Here is a 19,868-nt window from a genome sequence, read left to right as displayed (position 1 = left end):
TTTCAATGTTGGTTAATTGTATGCAGTATCAGAAGTTTTTGAAGCATTTTATCTATTCCCCAGAAAGCCTCTGTGTTTGGCACTATTTTGCAACGCATGCTTCGACTTCCACCTACATGTTCTTCCACCTCATCATATCAGATGGGTCTGTAGGCTTTTTCAGAGGAAATAACAAGCAACTGAGCTAAAACTAGTTATTTCAACTCAGTTTACCACTTTAACAGCTGACACATTGTTTTTATAAAGTAAACCTAACTAACCTGGCACGCCAGATGGGAAACTACTGTACACAGGGTTTGGGAAAGGGCAGCGCCTTTGAAAAAAACTTGGAGGGTGATTGGATGAATGTTCTGTCTGTCACATCTTTACGGGCCAATCAGAGCAACAAATCACGTGACGTAGCCGCCAACAAGCTGCACCCCCACTGAAGGAGTAAACTCCATTAGAACTGCATAACGCAAATCATGGCGACTGTAGACATGTCAATACACGACTTTTGTTGTTTTTGAAAAGAAAACAACTCAACGCTGTTACTTGTTCTTTCTTTAACAAAGAAATTTCGTCAAGTTCTGATAAAACTAGTGCTTTAGCAGCATCCACGCTAATGTCTTTCACCATAATTGCACCGGCCTCTTGTTGCTGCCTGCATACGCCACGACTCTGCCGCGCCAGAAAGTACTGCCCCTCTTTGCTAAATGGTCCTGTCACTTTCTAACCGGGCCCAAATGGTTCAAACGGGAGCTTTGCAAGATGGATTTGCCAGTGAGAAACAAGGAAACAGTTGTATCCATCTGCTATGCAAGGTTAAAACCTCGCTGCATCTTGTCTTTTTATCAGCCATTAGAAGAATAACGCCACAGCTGTATACTAACTTTGACGACAAATTTCAATTCAACCCTTCTGGTCGAGGTCATTTTTGCCAATGTATCCTTAGAAAGTTGAAGAAAGTCTGTAAAACACCAGCATTCAGTAAGACAGGGAACTCTGGATGGGGAGTGATGCAGGCTGACAGCAGCTCTCATTGACATGGGTGCTAAATTTCTGAACCTATACTACTTGGTAAGCCAGGATGTCTCCTGCTAGCCAGTCTCCACTAAAATTTCTTACCCTCTCATCCTTTCTGCTAAGTTTCTATCTGTAGAGGTTCCTCTGTAGACTCCAGTTTGTAAAAGTATCCCCCTGTAACCACAGGAAATTGCACATCATCTTCACTTGAGTAGATATTTTTTATTTTATTGATAAAGCCTGCGAACCCAAACAGCTGTTCTGATATGCTGATGTAGAAGAACACATAGCAGGAAGCAAAATAGTGCCAAACACAGAAGCTTTCTGGGTGAAAAATAACACACTGAAAACATTTTTGGATTTTTCTCCCATTTTTACCATACACACACAAAATTATGTAGAAAAAACTATAACCATCTCCTACACTGTAGCCTAACATAGCCTACCTTCTCCAAGTGCGCCCTGTCTGAAGAGGCCACGAGATCTCAAGACACCCCTATGGATGTGTTTTGGGAGCGTAGATTCCACATTCTATCCATGGATTGCTTAAAATCTACAATATATGTACAGTAAGTATGTAGCTTCATGCAAGTGAAGCAGCACTTTACAAAAAAAGCACTAGAGGGAGGCATTTTGGCTGGTTACTGAATAAATTCTCCAAAGTAAAGGGGGGCCTGTGCTCCAGCTTTGAAAATGACAGTACCTAGTATTGAATTCAACAGAAGATATGAGTTTAGATAATCCTTATTTAGGAATTTTAATTTAGAATTAATTTAAAAAGACTTGATAATTAACTATCGAGAGATTGATGGTGCTCTAAATAAGATGTTTTTCTGAATTTCCACTGTGCTGGGTGGCTTTGTGTGACATGAGCACCCTCTACTGTCTCTCATGGGGTCCCTGCTGACTTGAACGATGAACCCCGTGTCTTGTGCCCAGTTTCTATGCTGTATCCGTGGTAAGCTGAATTTTGAATGAGCTCTTCTAGAGTACTTCAGAGTCAATCCTTTTTTCTTAGTATGTATCCGTGCAATCAATCTTTAACAATCTCTTAAATCAGTGAGGATATTGATTTGTTATTGAGTAATTAATTGAAAATGTCATCCTAGAAATCAGGCTGAATCGAGGTGATCTTGCCTTCAAAACCAAAATGTCCCTCACCCGATCAACGTTTAAATGGTGCCCTTTTTAATTCTTTGGCTCCTAAGTTGGTATTTACATTGTGTGGTCTATTTTACAGTGCTCTTATGTGCTTCCTTTTAGTATTTTGTGTTTTTATATCTTCTGTCTTGTATTTTCTGCTGTTATTATGTCTGATTTTTATTCACCATACAGAATTTTAGGAAAACAGCAATGCTGTGTCTTTATGCTTTATAAATAAAGTAGATTGGATTGGGTAACAAATATTGTTCAACATTGCTTGAGTTTAATCAGAACCTTCACTGACAGCAACAACTCAGTGCACAACAGAAAAGAAATGATGCAGACAAGTCCTTGCATTTTAAAGTTCAAAAATTCCTTGCTATAGCACTGACTTGATGATGCTGGTGTATGCAACGTTTAGTGGCATGTCATGTTTTCCTTATAGGACTGCATTGCTTGTGGTTTTTCAATTATAAAGGAATTACTTTTTAGTTTTATCAACATAGTCTTACAAATAATAGTGATAAAAAGGGATTTTTTTCATTTCCCATGAACGTTTAGTATTACTCTGAGGGCTGCACCTCAAAGATCGCCCCTATGATGCACACAGGGAAGCCTAGACTTATGTCAACATTCCCTCCAACATGTTGTCGAGACAAAGCCGCCCCCCTGAGGACATACACACGACTGGGACTGGTTAAATTAGATTAACCGTCAGATTCCCACTGTGTTTGTTGTGAGAGATCCTGCTGCCAAACATTTGACAAGGATGTCACACGGTAAAAAATAAAAAAAAGAATGCCGCCACTCTAAAAAAGCTGCCAGCCCTGGCATCTGACCCCTTGACGCGTCCGAGCAGCTACAAGTGCTTTCCATCTCCTCTGACTGCTCAACCTGTCAATCTGCCTATTCAAAGGTTTCCCCTTTCCCCAGGAAAAGCTCATTTTCCCTTCCCCTCGGTCCCGTCTGTATGTGTCACTTCAGTTTAGATTTCACCGCCTCCCTGCAGCCAAGCCCTAAAGCTCCTGTGGAGGGATTTCTGTCTGCTGTTGTGGACCTGCTGTCCAATTAAAACTGAGGGGAACAGGGGATTAAAAATACAACATACCACTGCATAGCTGGGTCGAGGACTCCTTTTTTGAATTAAAACACTCAAATAAAGTAGACTGTTGAGACTTTTTGTGTATTGCTTTGAAGCTTTTGGCACCCTGATCAACTAGGCCATAAGGGGAGAAAAGGGGCAGAACTCTCTGAGGCCTTGTCCACACAGAGACGAAAATTATATATTTCCATTTTGTTTAGAAAAAGTTTCCTGTTAACACAGGATCGTTTCAGGAAATGTCGGCATATGCACAGAGCCACTGAAAACAACTGAAAACGCTGTAGTATACATGACAAGCCTGAAAGTGGCACTGTAGTGCTTCTACAGAAATGCACCAAAAGAGAGAAGAAGATTAGAGAAAACTGCCCCGAACTTTCTCCTGGTTGCCCTTCTCGTTGTTCTCCGTAGTGGATTTAAGAACATCTGGTGTCTGCTGTTCACAGTGGTGGTAAAGGGGTATCAAATTTTGCTGTAAAAGCCATAATAAGCTCAGCAGCTTCTGCAGCACGAACACAGCCCTGAAATCGGCAAAAGTTGTTTTAGTCTGACCCGGCATGCGGCTTAAGTGGGCTATGCTGTGTATTACGTGAACGTTTCAAGATCGTTTCAAGTGGCTGTCCACACGGCGACGAAACGTAAGCTTTTACAGATTTGTTCACTCTGGGGCCCGGTTTCAAAAAGTAGTGTTTACTGCCTCCCAAAACGCTGTTTCCATGTAGCTGAAATGCCAATACGACAAAAAACTTTCGTGTATACTTCTGAATTCATCTCCGCGTGGATGGGCCCGGTCACATGGAGGGCCCATGGAGGTTGGCAAAAACACTGCCCCTTGTAATGGTAAGCTGTGATAACCATATTTTATTTCACCCTATATACGCACCATGTTGAGCAAAATTGAGCCAGTTTGAAAATATAAACACCTCTTTTCTTAAAATGGTAGGAACCTTGTCAATAATGTGGGTCATATTAACTTGACCAATTTGGCAAGTAAAGCAAGACTTCAAAGGCATGCAATGGCCAACAGAAAAGGAGAGCCCCATTTTCTGATAATGACGCTGATTGATCTGGCCATTCTCTGACTGGGCACAAGAGTATCAGCTCGAAGCTTTACGAAATGGATCGACCTGATGATTGACATGGAATCTGGCCAATTTGTTATTAGGGCAAGCTGCAATGTAGTGTGGTAAATGGGACAAAGATATGACAGTGCTGCAAAGGATAACATGCAATAGACCACTTTATAACATACTTATGTCTTTGAATCAAAATAAAGCTTGGATTCAATAGAAACTCCACGCTTGCATGTCAGTGCTTTTGATTTTTGTTGATGCTGTTCTTTGTGCATATTCTTTTAATGCCTTTCATTGTTGAAAATGAGGGAATGCCTACAGTGATTCTTTGAGATTGCAATAAAGGTTTAATAAAAGTAAAACAGTAAAATAAAGGGGGGTCTTAATCAAACTGTGTAAATGCTAACACATAATAACTGTTGTGAAAAGGCTTTAAAAGCAAAAAGAACTACTTTTGAGCAGTTACCAACATAAACATTAACTTAGAAACTTTGATTACTTAATGATATTCTCATCTTTGACTTCATGTTAGCATTTTTACTGTTTCAATACAAAATTCTGGAGGCTCATCAAGACAAAGCAGCAAACATGTCATAAATATGCATCCCCGATCAGTCATTTCCAAAGAGTCTTGGATTATTTGCTTTTCTCTGATTGAACTGCTCAACATGCTGATGTCTATGGTGAGCTGGTGGTTTACAAGCCTCCCATCAGGCCTGTGGTCTGCCAGCACCTCGGAGGGGTTGAATCTTAATACGGCCTGATGCTTGTCGAGCTTCCAATCTGCTCCAGATTGCAGGCCTGTCTCTGAGAATAATGAGAGGCTGGTTCTGCCACAGAGATTTCCTCCAAGACCGCTGGATTAGGAATTCACAGGAGACGCTGCCTCTGCAAGACAGCAACCCCCTTTTCTCTGCAAATCAATTCTAATTTTGCCCTCCACGTCGATACTCTGCTCATTGCTCTCTTTCTCTTGGGCTGACTTTCTGTTTCCCATCATGCCATCCTTTAGCCATGTGACTCTGGTTAAGTTGCTGACAATAGCATGTGAGTTTGTTAAGGAGGAATTTCCCATGCACCGATCTATTCCATACATATCCCTTTGAAAAGCTAATGAGAGTTGTGGCCTGAACTATACAAGTTTTTGTTCTTGAAGATGTCCTATAAAACTTCTGTGAACCTTCCTGTGCATTCAGTTGGTGTATTGGATTGTTTCTTGTTTTTCACATCAGTTGTCAGGTTACTGATGTCAGTGAATGAAGGTACGTTGTTGAAGAAGAGAAATATCCTGAGGCAACAAATGAAAGCAGGGTCACAGGTGAGGTTTCCTGGAGCTACATGTCAAACTTCAGCATTGATATAACAGGTTATGTTCCAGGAAAAGGTAAAATGTATGCAAAGGACCCTCAAAAGACAAAATAATGATCGTAAATGTTGTTGCAGGATCAATAAAGTACCTTCAGATACCTAAGGGAGCCTTGGATGAATATTTTTTAAAGCAATATCGTTACAACTGATCATAATTGGCCATTTTTTATGCTCAGCAGATTGGAATTAATGCATCTAGTCATCAATCAGCTAAACATAACACCTGTGGTTAATGCTCTGGTTACAGTGGCTGAAAGAAGCCCTGTTTGTGCGCTGTAGTATAGAATCTAATTGAATTGCCGGTCAATAAATTTTACGCACATCAGCATGTGAGTCAAATCAGACTAAAATACAGCACCTTCAACTGTCAGTTTAAAAAAACGTGATCAACTCATCTGCTGTAGCTGCTGCAGCAGTATTTCCCACAGAAAGGCACTGTGCATCAGTGGTAGAGATATTCATCCTGCCCTGTCCCATTCTTTATGACTTACTGTTTGTGTTTTGGCTCTTTTGACAGTATTCATCAGCATGAAGACAGTCAAATCACAGCACTCACCTTTTCAAATGTTTCACTCAGTATTCCTTAATCATAGCAGGTGAGCTGTGTGTGTGGAGGTTTATTGTTGAACAGGTGACGTATGACAGCCATCAAGGGAGGGTGGAGGTTGGAGGCTGTAAAGATCTGTAGAAAAAAGTTCAAACAAGGGCGTCAATCAGTGCATTTACAGGAGGTATCTACACGTGAATAGATTTCTCATGCACGCAGATGATGATTACATATGACTTCTTTTAAAGGAAAAAATGGTAGGCAAACACAATTGGGTGGCTGTAAAAATACCTGTGTTTCCCGCCCAAAGGAAGTTACCTTCCTCCACTCACGGAGGCCGTGGTAAGATACCCCAAAGATCCCCCAAAATGTGTAACAAGTAGAGATGTTCCGATACCATTTTTTCCTTGTAAAAACTTCACCATAGACATGCAATCAAAAACAATAAGGACAACTATTGTCATTTAATTTCTGATGATATGAATCATTCCTCATTTCTGAAATCTCAAACATCGAGCTGAGATATGGCCATGGGTGAGCTGGTTTTTCAGCTTGAGTTTCTTCTGTCATCTCCATTGCAAAGTTTTGTTTGAATGAAGGCAGGGGAGCTTGCTACACAGAGCGAGGATGACGTAGCCTATTTCCAAAATCCATCCCAGGTGTGAGCGGTGACTGTGATTGGTTCCCTTCTGTGAGGAGCACAGCATGTAGCCAATTGCATTTTAGAAAAAAAAAAATAAAAACAACAACATCTGACTACAAAGCTATGCTGAACCTAAAAGGAACGATTAACGACAAGCTTCCTAGAAATGTAGTGGAGTCGAAAGTATGACATTTGTCTTTGAAATGTAGTGGAGTGAAAGTCATTTGTTTCCAAAAAACCAAATACTCAAGTAAAGTACAAATACTGAAAAAATGTACTTAAGTACAGTACTCCACCACTGCCGATACCAAGTACCAACCTGATGCTGATGTGAACTTTCTGGACTAGCAAATTATTTTAGACCTTTATTTGACTCAGAACATGGCTCAACAATTAGAATCATAAAGTACAACATCTCTGTGACCCTGAAATTGTTTTCTGCTGGTTACTGAGTTTTACTGCTAAATATTGAAAATACAATAATACAGGGGCTGCATCACAGGCTCTCTCTCCTTTATGCTCTTTGGGCAGCATCATGTGATTATGGAACCAAATAGTATCAGATCAATGCATAACCTTGTGTACTCGCCGATACCAATACATGCATTTTAAGCAGTATCGGATGTATTTCCGATACTGTTATCGGAAATCGGAACAACTCCAGTAACAAGTCCAGTTACTTAAAAATGTAAAAATTCATATTGAACAACCAGGATAATGTTAATGTTAACGTTGTATTATGATCTGTTTCTGTCAGTAAAATAACAAATCAAGTAGCAATCACCGTAGTTGAAAAAAGAAACCAATCAGGAAAGTAAAAAAAACAAAAAAACAATTGCAGTTCCCTGAGTGTCCACTTGAGGCTGGCTGGAGAAGCATAATTTCACACTATGGTGGCCAAATTTTTAAAAATGTTTAGGTTTAAATATTAATAATGAGTCATCCATGATTAGTGGCATGGCTGATTTGACTGCAACTTAGCAAAATATACTTTTCTCAGCTTCATCTCTTTGCCTGCTGCCAGGCTGACCAAACGTTAACTCAAGATCACGGGTGTCAAAGCATAGAAAAAGCATCTGGGACAATCAGATGGGGGGCTCAGGGGGTCCTTCCCTCAGAAAAATGTTTCCAAAGTAGATGTAATTATCTTCAATTTGACAGAATATACAAGTGTTTACGCTTTTTTGGCTAAAGACTGGGACACTTTGAAAATGGCAATGAAGACTAAATAAAGGAATTTATTATTATTATTATTATTATTATTATTATTATTGTTTTTTTTTTGCTGTTCCTTCATGTGAAGCACTTTGGTCAGCTGAAGTTGTTTTAAATGTGCTATATAAATAAACTTGAGTTGAACTGAATTAGTAGTAGTAGTAGTAGTAGTAGTAGTACATCATGCACCCCTAGTACCAACAGCACTTAAAAAGAGTTATGCATTCTTTTGATGAGTCATTTTGTCAGCTGGCAGAAATTTGCAGCCTATCACTGCATCCACAATCATGTTGTTGAGTCAGGCTTTTATTACTGTGATAACTGGAACTCTGCCACATACAGCTGTCTGTCAACAGAAAATGAAAGATTTTCTACTAATAATAATTTAATTTCTCCTTTTAAAAAGCCCTCTGTCTGTTTTTGGAGATTAAAAGGTTAAACCAGCCAACTGTTTAACAGTCCAGAGACTGAACATAACCAAACTTGTAATGACAGTTCAGGTAAAGGCTCTGTTATACAAAATGGACGGCAGCATGGACACAAACTGAAGCAGAATCATGATGCTGAAATGTCTAGTGCATACCTAGCTTCAGCTTCCTCCTCTCTGCAGAGCTAGGGGGCAGTGGTCTCCAAAAATCACATCTGTAGCATGTTTTGACATCAGGTGCATCCACATCTGTATAAATTTCAGAGATGTGCACAGCCAGGCATGGGGGGTGTTTGAAGATTTTATGTCAACTGAGTTGATGTTCTGTGACCCAATATATATTATTTATAAGACCTTTGCACTGTTTATGCTTCTGAATGGGCTTAATATTTTCTCAGTCTGGTGATAATCTTGTTAATTTATTTTTACACAAATGAAGATGTATAATTAGTTAATCTCTGCATTGTGTAACTCAGTTGTCCTTGCTGGAGGAGACCTTTGCACTGCTCCTTCTGAGGTTTTTGTATTCTTTGATGAAAAAAGTACAGCACGCTGTTGACCGAATAAGTATGACTTTTGTGCTTCTTTTATCGACACTGCAAGTCACTCTGAAGCTTAATAGACTGACCAACCAGCTGTTACATCTAAATATAAAACATGATCAGTATCTGTGTCTCACACATTAATATATCATATAATCAGCACAAAAAAATGTGATCAGGGCATTCCTACTTCTCTTAAGAAATCCATGATAAAAGCAGAACAAGAAATTGACAGGCTCCCTTCTTCCAGCAGCTCGGAATTTGATTAAATCCTTATAATTCATGCGTTGCAAGCCTCTGCAGTCACTGTAGACGAAAGTCAGCATACACATTAATATTCAAACATATTCATGCACTAGAATTAAATTGCTAGTTGCATATAAATACAGATCAACACATTAAGGATGCACTAACCCATTACCCTGACCTCAAAAAACCTCACTTTGAATCGGACTGTGTGAAAGAAAGCCCAACAACCCCCTCACCCTGCACTTTGTTACTTACCAAAAATACAGAACTCCATTATTGGTGTAGCATCTTTGCAGGATGAAAGGATGTGGGCTACTTCAGGAGGTGGCATTGTTGCAGAGAAAGCCGGCCAAAGTAGCCCTAAACAGGGCGGATGTGCCTGCTATCAAACGGCAGAATGAAGCTATCAACCCCGTAATCACAAAATTGTCCTCAACAAAGGCAGCTGATGCTTTTCTGTCATTTCCTGTAGGTTACGAGGAGCAGAGTAGAAAATTGCCCGGCATGGGTACGTAGTTACATACCTGCTTCTGTATCACCTCTGCCTGATTATTTTGTTTGCCAGAGCACATTTCTAGGCCTCTGACTCACTGGGTTTTTATCAAATTTTCTGGATGGTGGCTTTTATCACAATAGCTCTAATCACTCCTACTTCCTCATGCTAGAATAATGTGACAGTAAAGACACATGACGTGACTGCTGAGAAATCTAAAAAAAGGGATGTGAATTTTGATTTGGAGCAGGAGAGAATGCAGAATGACTCAAACAGATAACATGGACTATGAACGAATGAGAACAGTGTGGTACTATACATGGAACAAAATGAAACAAACTTGATTAAAGAGGGTCCACAGTCATATATCATTCTCTTCAACTGTGTGGTATAATTATTGTCTCTGCTTGTGCAATATATATAGTTTTATTCATAAATACAATCACCAGCCACTTTATTAGGTTAAATTGCTTGTGAACACAAAAAGTTAATCAGCCAATCACATGGCAGCAACTCAATGCATTTAGGCGGATGTGGTCAAGACGACTTGCTGAAGTTCAAACTGAGCAGTAAGAGGATTTAAGTGACATTGAACTTGGCATGGTTGCTGGTATGGGCTGGTCTGAGTATTTCAAAAATTGCACATCCAACTCTAGGGTTTACAGAGAATGGTCTGAAAAAGGGAAAGTCTATAGTGGGGGGCAGTTGTGTGGATGAGAATGCCTTGTTGATGTCAGAGCAGAGTGGGCAGACTGGTTCGAGATGATAGAAAGACAACAGTAACTCAAATAACTACTCATTACAACCAACATTTGCAGAATACCATCACTAAACGCACTACTGAGGCTACAATTCACCAAAATTGGACAATAGACGATTGAAAAAATGTTGCCTGGTCTGATGAGTCTCAATTTCAGCTGTGAGATTCGGATGGTAGGGTCAGAATTTGGTGTTAACAACATGAAAGCATGGATACAACTGAGCATTGTTAAATGCCACAGCTTATCTGAGTATTGTTGCTGACCATGTCCATCTTTTTATGACCCCAGTGTACCCATCTTCTGACAACTATTCCCAGCAGGATAATGCACCATGTCGCAAAGCTCAAATAATCTCAAACTGGTTTCTTGAACATGACAGTGAGTTCACTGTACTCCAATGGCCTCCATAGTCACCAGATCTCAATCCAATAGAGCCCAATAAATTGGGATGTGGTGGAATGGGAGATGTGCAGCTGACAAATCTGCAGTGACTGTGTGACGCTATGGTGTCAATATGGACCAAAATATCTGAGGAATGTTTCCAACCTCTTGTTGAAACTATGCCACAAAGAATTAAAGCAGTTCTGAAGGCAAATGGGGGTCCAACCCAGTGTTAGTGAGGTGTGCCTAATAAAGTGGCCGGTGAGTGTATATGGCACTCCAAACATTTTGAAGACAATTTGACTCATGATGGCATTTCATGTTCTTCAGTTAATCTGCTTGTAATGCATCATATGACAGCCTTGCCTCAGTAAAGATGAGACTGTCTGGTAAACCAGTAACCTTTGTCAGAGGACGAGATTTCCTCGTCTAGATGCACAGAGCAGTGGGCACACAGTCTGCCCTGAATGCTTTGTCTCAGGAATAACTAATGCTCAGCTTTGCAGGAGAGAGGCCAGATAATAAAGCTCAGTCAGGATCAGTGAGGCCGGTCTCCGCTGACTCTCCCCTCATTGTCGGATGCTTCACTCCCTGGGAGTCGCTTGGCGTTATCAGTGATCATCAAAGGCACTGTCAGGAAAGTGTGGAACTGGGGCTTCCATGGGCCGTCCGAGACGCTCCACACATCCAAATGAGACAGGCTTATTAATTCTTCAAAAGCCACACGGCTTCCTTTTCCCCCAGACTCATTTTGGTACATTTAAGGATGATAAAAGCTCAGCCAGGGAGCTCTCCCGCCTCTTTCCGCTGTCTCTCTTTTTCTTTCTCACACATACATCATACATAATGCAGGCACATGCGTTCAGCTGATCTGGAGGAGATATTACTTCTTGCTTTAAAATAGCTGTCATGTCTCAGAGTCTTTGTGGAAATGGTAATAAGGGCATTTCAGGGACAAAATGCAGAGTGAAAAGCTGCTGCATTTTGCACCTAGACAACTGTGTGGCGCTTCTGTGGGTGTGCTTTATGCTTTCTTCTGGTATAGGCAGACAAATAGTCAAGCCAGAGAGCTCTCAGGGAAAAAATTTTGTTATATACTTTATTTTTCAAGGGCCAGAGCTGTGACCTCAGAACTTCTCCCAAACACTGAAAGTTTTCTGACATAGTTGTTTTTCATCTTGGGAGTTAACATATGAAGGACACAAAGTTTTAATCCTGCGAAATAAAGAGGCGAATTTCTCCCAGAATAATATAAGAACCATTAAAGGAAAAGAAATTGGACTCCCAGCCAGAATGAGCTGTTAAAATGGGAGGGAACAGAAGGAGGACGACAAAGTCTTGAAATTCATTACAACTTTTTTTACATCCTCTATTGCCACACATTGGATTATATGTGGAACATCAAAAGCTTTAATTATCTTAATTACTCCTACATTTGCAAGAAGGGAAGCTCCTTGAAACTAAAGGAAAATGCACGAGTGTCTGTGGCAAAGCCGGTCGTTAAAATGCACATAATTTGAATGTTATATGAGAGCCATAATTGGTGAATTCATGGTTATCAAGGGGGCCTTCTTCATTACAATTCAAGAGCCTCCTTCATGGTGGCCATATTTTTTACATAATGAATGTGATTCTTTTTCCTCCCTCAGTGCAAGAACTAATTACACAGACCTGCTGATCGCCCCCGCTTCACCTACTCACACACAGCTAATGTGGGAAGTTTCTGTTTACAATAGACAACAGATATGAGAGAAGCTATTCTCTGTACATTTGACACTGTGTTCAATATTTAACTCATCATGGATTCATTGAAATCCACACCAGCAGCTCCAAATTAATCTGGTTATAGCACTTCAGCAATAATAATTAATTCAATTGCTCATTTTAATATTAGACTTCACCAAAACATTCCATCAGACTCTTCAAACTCGCTGTTATAATTGGGAATGATACTAATGCTGTAAAACTTCTAAAGAACCCAAGAAATCAGGAGGAAAAATACCTTTTAGTGGGCTTTCACTTAGAGCCAAGGTCAATGCTTCACAGGAAATATTGGACACCAACATCTTTTTCACTTGCATGCACCTAATGGACAAAAGTATTCAGCCAAGTGACCATTACAATAACTAACAGGGACTACAATGATTTTTTTTTTCAAATACACTAACTTTAATATAGAGACTGCCCCCCTTTTGCAATTGCAACAGCGTCCTCAGTGTCCACAACATTTTGGAGTGTTTTGTGGGAATTTGTGTCCTTGCTTTGTGCCCTGGGGCACAGTCATATTGGAAAAAAAGGGCCTTTCCACAAACTTTTGCCACAAAGTTGGAAGCATAGCGTTGTCCGAAATGTCTTGGTCTGCTGAAGCATTAAGATTGGCCTTCACTGGAGATAAGGGGCCTAGTTGTAACCCTGAAAAACAGCCTCATACCATTAAAACCTCCTCCATTGAACTTCACAGCTGGCACAATGCAGCCAGTAGGGGTGGGAATCACTAGTGGCCCCACGATACCATGATACTTGGGTCACGATTCGATTTATTGTGATTTTAAATGTTTTGCAATAGTTAGTATTGCAATACTATATATTGAGAAATATTGTAATCTACACCATTAATTTCAACTGTTTAGCTGATTTAGCATTAGTCTTGCCCTCATGTTTGTATTTCCACAGTATTTTATTTTCATTTAGCACTTGCAAAACCTCATGTGTCATGTCCATCTCATTCATGCCCTGCTTCCATTCGTAATGTCCTAGTGTCCTTCCCCTGGCGCCTACATGTTTGTTGTACTAACTTTCTTCTACTCTATGACTGTCACCTCTGCTGACCTCACTGGACAAACAATTGTCCGAACAATTGATTTCATTTTTCCATTATCATAGACTTCAGTTCATATTAGCCATTAATTTGAAAAAAATCGATAATTGGTGGACGAGATGATACAATATATCACCAGACAAAATATCCCGGTACTATGCTGTATCGATTATTTTATTCCATCCCTAGCAGTCAGGCAGGTATCATTCTCCCAGCATCCGCCAAACCCAGACTCACACATCTGATAGTCAAACAGAGATGAGTGAAAGCTTTTCCACCGGTCCACAATCCAGTGTCAGTGTGCTTTACACCATGCCATCTAACGCTTCACATTGGACTTGGTGATGTAAGACTTGCATGCAGCTGCTTGGGCATGGAAACCCATTCCATTAAGCGTCTTTGTTCTTACATTAATGCCAGTGGAAGTTCAGAACTCTTCAGCGATGGAATCAGAAGAGCCTTGGCAACTTTTAGCAGTAGTTGAGCCCGCTCTGCATTTTTACATAGTCTTCAGCTTTGTGGCCGAGTTGCTATTGGTCCTAAATGCTTCCACTTTCTAACAATATCACCTACAGTTTACAGTTGAGTATCCATCAGGGATGAAATTTCACAAACTGTCTTATTGCAATGGTGGAAACCATCACAGTGCCACCCTGAAGTCACTGAGCTCTTCGGAATGACCCATTTTGTATCACAAATGTTTGCAAATGGAGAGTGCATGGCTAGGTGCTTGATTTTTTACACATGTGGCCTGATTTAAACATCTGAACTAAAGAGTTAACAGGTGTGGCCTGATACTTTTGTCCATATAGTGAGTCAACAGAAGGTTCATGCTTAAACAGAAATGCATGTGATTTCTAACATGGCAGCAATTTCTATCTAGCAATATTCTAACAACTCAGTCTGAATAATCTCATTCTGCTGAAGTATGGTTATAATTTATAAACAGTTGGACTGTCTTTTGCAGTTCATCATGAATAAATAAAGTCTGATTAATCAGTTGGATTCAGATTCTTAACTACTAATCTTCCAAAGCTGATGGATTGGCCAGATCCCATGTCTGTCATCAGGAAAATCCATCTTGCAAATCTCCTGTCTGAAATGTCTGTTCCAGGTCTGAAATATTACAAGACTACTCAGTGCTGTTTGAACAGAACAAGGCAGTAGCAACGGGATGTGGTTTGGTTGTAATGCCAGCCAGCAAACAATGACTGCAGCCAGTGAAGCAATGAGCGCACTGACATGGTAGGATATGTGATACACTAAATCACATGGAGATTTGATCTAATGGACTTTTATGCAGTTTGATTCATGATGAGAATTACATTAGCAACATATAAGCAGTGATATTCAGCACGAGATGATAAAGCTTTGAAATATGGGCCTGCATTTATCTGCATTCGCAATTTCCAGTTGATTAAAATACATATCCCACTCATATATATTGTGATTAAAATTAACATCAAAATCTTGTCTCGTCTCATTCTCATGAACTCAAACCTTGTCCCATGTCATTTCATGAGCTAAGTGTCCTGTAACACCTCTATTCATCTCAGATTTTACTCTGTACCTACCTCTCTGCCTCTGCAGGCAGTGTTTTTGGACCCGTATGTTTCTCTAGTACACCATGGGAATAAGAACTTTTTCCTGAGGCCTTATGAAATTTACAAAACAAAGGAATTCTAACACTGAGTTTATGGCCATGACCAATATTTTGGTTGATGAACCATCAGCATGATTACTTCTGGATCAATTACAAATAACTTTGAGACATGGTCACAGATGTAGATGTAGCTGCCTCTCAAGGTGATTCATCAGGATTTTTCCCATAATCAAGAGGCTCCATTGCTGTGTTAATATAAAGTCAATGATGGGCCAAACCGCTCTGGCCTTTCAAAAACTGAATGATTTGGGTCTTATGTGAGAAAAGTGAATGTTGACTTGATAAAAGCTTGTCTTGGCATTACCTTACAGAGCATTTGATGCTTGCTGTGCAAAAGAAAGGAAGAAGACAGAGCTTAAAATAGACACTGAAGGGTCTCCTACAAAAGATGCTACCTTATGAGAGACGATGACACACATCCATAAATACAGACCTACTTATGGAGCGGTAAAACTCCTATTATTTTAAGGATAATGCAAAAAAGCATTGTGAATACCCTTTGGAAGATATCAGACTTCATATATTTCAATTACAAGAAAACTTATTTACAGGCATTTTCAAGATAAATGTGTAACACTGGATTTGAATGTCACATTGCCATTGCTGCTGAGTCCTACTGTGTGCAGAATTATGCCAAACTTGGGTAATCTTTGGACTTGGATTACCCAATCACAGTAAGGCTTTAATACTGGGATAAGAGAGTATTTGACCGAGATGTTTCTGTTTCTTTTTACAAAAACAGCAGCTAGACTGGATGATTACATCACTGCATCAGGGTCTCGGTTTGAAAGTGGAATATTTTATTAAATTCAGAGAACAATGACCAGCATTCATGTGTAGTATGAAAAGACTTGGATCTAGTTGGATAAATGGATGTAAACGTAGCCACAGCTGAAGGTGTGAGACCAGGAGACGGCCTCAGCAAGTGCCCTGCCCTCTTGTCTCTGGAGTGTGTTGGATAATGTGGCGGGGCTCACCCCGAGGTGCAGGGATCTCACTGCAGGGCCAGATGACACTCGTGCAGGTCGACTCTGTCGGGCACAAAGCCCAGCTGACTTGTTCGGCAGAGCTAAGCCAGCAGCAACTGCCAGGGGGTTAGAGGTTAGCGTAAGCCGCTCTGGGCCACCGCAGCCCACTGACTCTGAACAGCAGGGTCAGCTGTGAGGACCGCGGGACCCCTCTGTGAGGAAACACACGCAAACAAAAACATGTCAACAAGAGATACATGATGAGTAGAGAGAAAGCAGAAAGAGAGGAGAGCCCTTACATGAAGAAGATGACAGTTTACAACACGGACAGGAAGGAGGGATTTAAGCTAAGTCACCAGGCTTACACAGAAGCACTCAGGGTGGCCACTGCTCAGGTTTCCTCTCTCGCTGAGGTCAGATGCTCCTACAGAGGTCTGATGGCCTTTTTCACCTTAAATGCTTTCTATGAATCTTTTCTTTTTCAGGAGTTAATCATGCTTCTAGTTCATGACCATTGGTGACTGCTGGAACAAAGATTGATCAGCTCCCTCCCCACCACAACGCTACAGTATAGTGCCTGCAAAACTGCTGACTTTGCACCAATCTGCCTGTCAGTCTCATGGTCCATCCTACTCTCACTCGTGAACAAGATACTTAAACTCCTTCACTTGGGGCAAAGACACACTCCCCACCTGGAGGGGGCAACATACCATTTTCCAGCAGGGGATTATGGCTTAAGACTTGAAGGTGCTTATTCTCACACTCACACTCAAACCACTCCATCTGCTGATACCAATATCATGCAGACAATATCATGCATTGATACATTTACTAGTTAATGTAATCCAACATGTGGCATGAAAAATAATTTTATTATTGGTTTTTATTGAAGTGTCAATAATACCACAATTTACCACAATCGGCCAATGTGCTTTGCTGTTTACCAAGACCATGGCGGTTGAAGCTTGATCATGGATGACACACCTTCCTCTCTTCTTGGAAGGCTCTCTACAACATTTAGGGGTCTTACTGTGGGAATTTGTGCCCATTCATTCTGTAGAGCATTTATGAGGTCAGGCACTGATGTTGAACCAGAAAGCCTGGCTCGTAAGCTTCGGTCCAGGTCATCTCAAAGGTGCTTGATGGGGTTGAGGTTAGGGCTCTGGGAAGGCCATTTGAGTTCTTCCACACCAAACTCATTAAACCATGTATCCATAGTACTTGCGGTGTGCACTAGGGAACATTCACATGGGAATAGAAAAAGGCCTTTCCCAAAGTGTTGCGACAAAGTTGGAATCATAGCATTGTCCGAAATGTCTTGATATGCTGAAACATTAAGATTGGCCTTCACTGGAGATAAGGGACCTAACCCCAAACCCTGAAAAACAACCCCGTATATACCATAATCCCCCTCCACCAAACTTCACAGTTAGAGCTACTGCCGCACAGTTTTTGTGCTCACATTAATGCCAGTGAAAGTCTGGAATTCTGCAGCTACGGAAAAGAGGAGAGCTTTCTGGGGCCCCGCCAAGCTGGGAGTCCATGGAGGTCAGAAAAATCAAGGTGTACTCTAAAGTTAAGCTGAGGTATCCATATCTTGTATCTAACCTGAAAATAATCACTCTTATCAGAAAAATATTTAGATTTTTTAAAAATATAGAGGCAATAACAAGTCAACAGAGGCAACATTATGTGTAAAGTGGTAAGAATTGGTGTAGAAGTGGCAAAAAAGCCAGAAAAAAGTGATGGCAAGGGTTTAAAATGAACAAAAATGGGTTTTAAGTGGCAAAAATGTTTTAAAATCGGGAAAATTTGTGGGAAAAAAGTTATAAAAACAAGTTAAAACTGGCAGAATTGGTGTAAAATGGCAACAGCGTAATTCAAAAAAATATTCTTTGGTTTTTTAAGGGCATCTGGAGACCCACTTTTAGTGTCTTGCAACTGTCATGGGGGTCCCGACCCCAACATTGAGAATCACTGGTTTACAGTGGACTATCCATAAGAAGATCTGTCTTATTGCAAAGGTGGCATCCATTACAGTACCACGTTTGAAGCTCTTCAGGATGACCCATTTTGTATCACAAATGTTTGCAAATGGAGACTACATGGCTAGGTGCTTAATTTCATACACCTGTTACAACAGGTCTGATTGAAACACCTGAGTTCAACAAGAACGCAATTCAGTCAGAATAAAACTTTACCCTTACAACCTTTCATCCACATTTCCTATCAAACACTAGCTGTCATTAGTTGTCAAAGACAAAGATGCAGAAAAATGATTGTGATTGTTTCTTTTTAAATGGAAATGAAAAAGCAGTGGAAACTCATGCAAGCAGAAGCAAAAAGCAAACAATGGAAGCTTCATTACGATCATTGTTATCATTATTATGGCTGTGTGAGCTGTCCATTAACAAATGTATTTGTTCTACTCGGGCACTTCATCAAATGACACCATGACTACTGCAGCGGAGACACTGCCAATATGCATTTCATTTTCATATCAGCTCAGTGAGTGGAAAAATACATTATGAAATCAAGACCAAACACATGTTTGCCGACATATTAATGAGGTTCCAGTCTCTAGGAGAGACAGTATGGCTATACTGATACATCTTTTTAGCCCCGGGCATGCTAACAGCAGTGTCAATTTCTTATGTGAGTCCCTGAAGGCTGCCGGCACTGAAGATACTTCAGATGGAGAGGCGGACGGGGTGTGTGTAGGGGGGGGTAGAGGGTGGAGGGCTCCTCCCTGAACGCCGCCTCTCAGCACCAAAAGATAATTGTCTCCTCCTTACCCAGAGAGGCGGGTGTATTTCTGTGACCTATACCAGGTACTCTTCCCCTCTCGTGCACAGCCTGAGATGTCACAGCGGTTTGCCATAATTACTTCTGCTGATAGAGGTGAGAGAGGACATTTGCATCAGATGAGGCGCCGAGTGGTTGGGTCTCCCCCGCTCGCTGTGTGCAGCTTTTAATGTCACCGTAATCTCTAAAGGTTAGCATTGGCAGCCCTCCTGTATATCTCCACAACGAGCTGAATCAGTGGTTTGGAAATAGGTTTGACATTGAGTTCGGGTAAATGTGAGAACACACACACAGTCACAAACACAAGGAGAAAAACCCTGGTAGAGCAGCGCTGTGTATCTTCACTTAATCTGATCTTTTCTGGTGTACTTCTACACTTAGACTCTGGACGAGATTGGCAAGGTCGAGCCCTGATTTCTTAACACAGCATCCCTCTCTTTAGACTCTCTTTAGGCTGTAGAGATAAACACACACAGTGAGAGCTCCAAACACTTCTATCTGAGGAGGGTTTCACCTTTTAGAATCTGCTCACCTCTGCTGTAATTTGCACCAAGATTTGTTTTAACCCTGCATTTACTGGTTTGTGATGGATCACCTCTCTTGCCTGGCCTATTGGTTTTCTATTTATAGATGCATACTGCACAAAAGCAAATGCACAAATACAAGGC

At 40.7% G+C, this 19,868-nt stretch overlaps 1 protein-coding gene across 2 annotated transcripts in view; it reads right to left on the bottom strand.

The window, feature by feature from the left end:
* Nucleotides 1–19,868, bottom strand: part of mgat4c (mgat4 family member C) — a 202,729-nt gene that overhangs the window by 56,505 nt on the left and 126,356 nt on the right. For both annotated transcript variants that reach the window (XM_041796227.1, XM_041796228.1), the window contains exon 5: nucleotides 6,245–6,370. The gene's annotated coding sequence lies outside the window, so the exon portion shown is untranslated. The remainder of the gene's footprint in view (nucleotides 1–6,244; nucleotides 6,371–19,868) is intronic.

Source organism: Cheilinus undulatus, linkage group 9 (assembly GCF_018320785.1).
Source record: "Cheilinus undulatus linkage group 9, ASM1832078v1, whole genome shotgun sequence".
NCBI classification, from domain to species: Eukaryota; Metazoa; Chordata; class Actinopteri; order Labriformes; family Labridae; genus Cheilinus; species Cheilinus undulatus.
The sequence above is the reverse complement of the archived record's forward strand: the minus strand, read 5'-3'. Positions and strand labels throughout refer to the sequence as shown.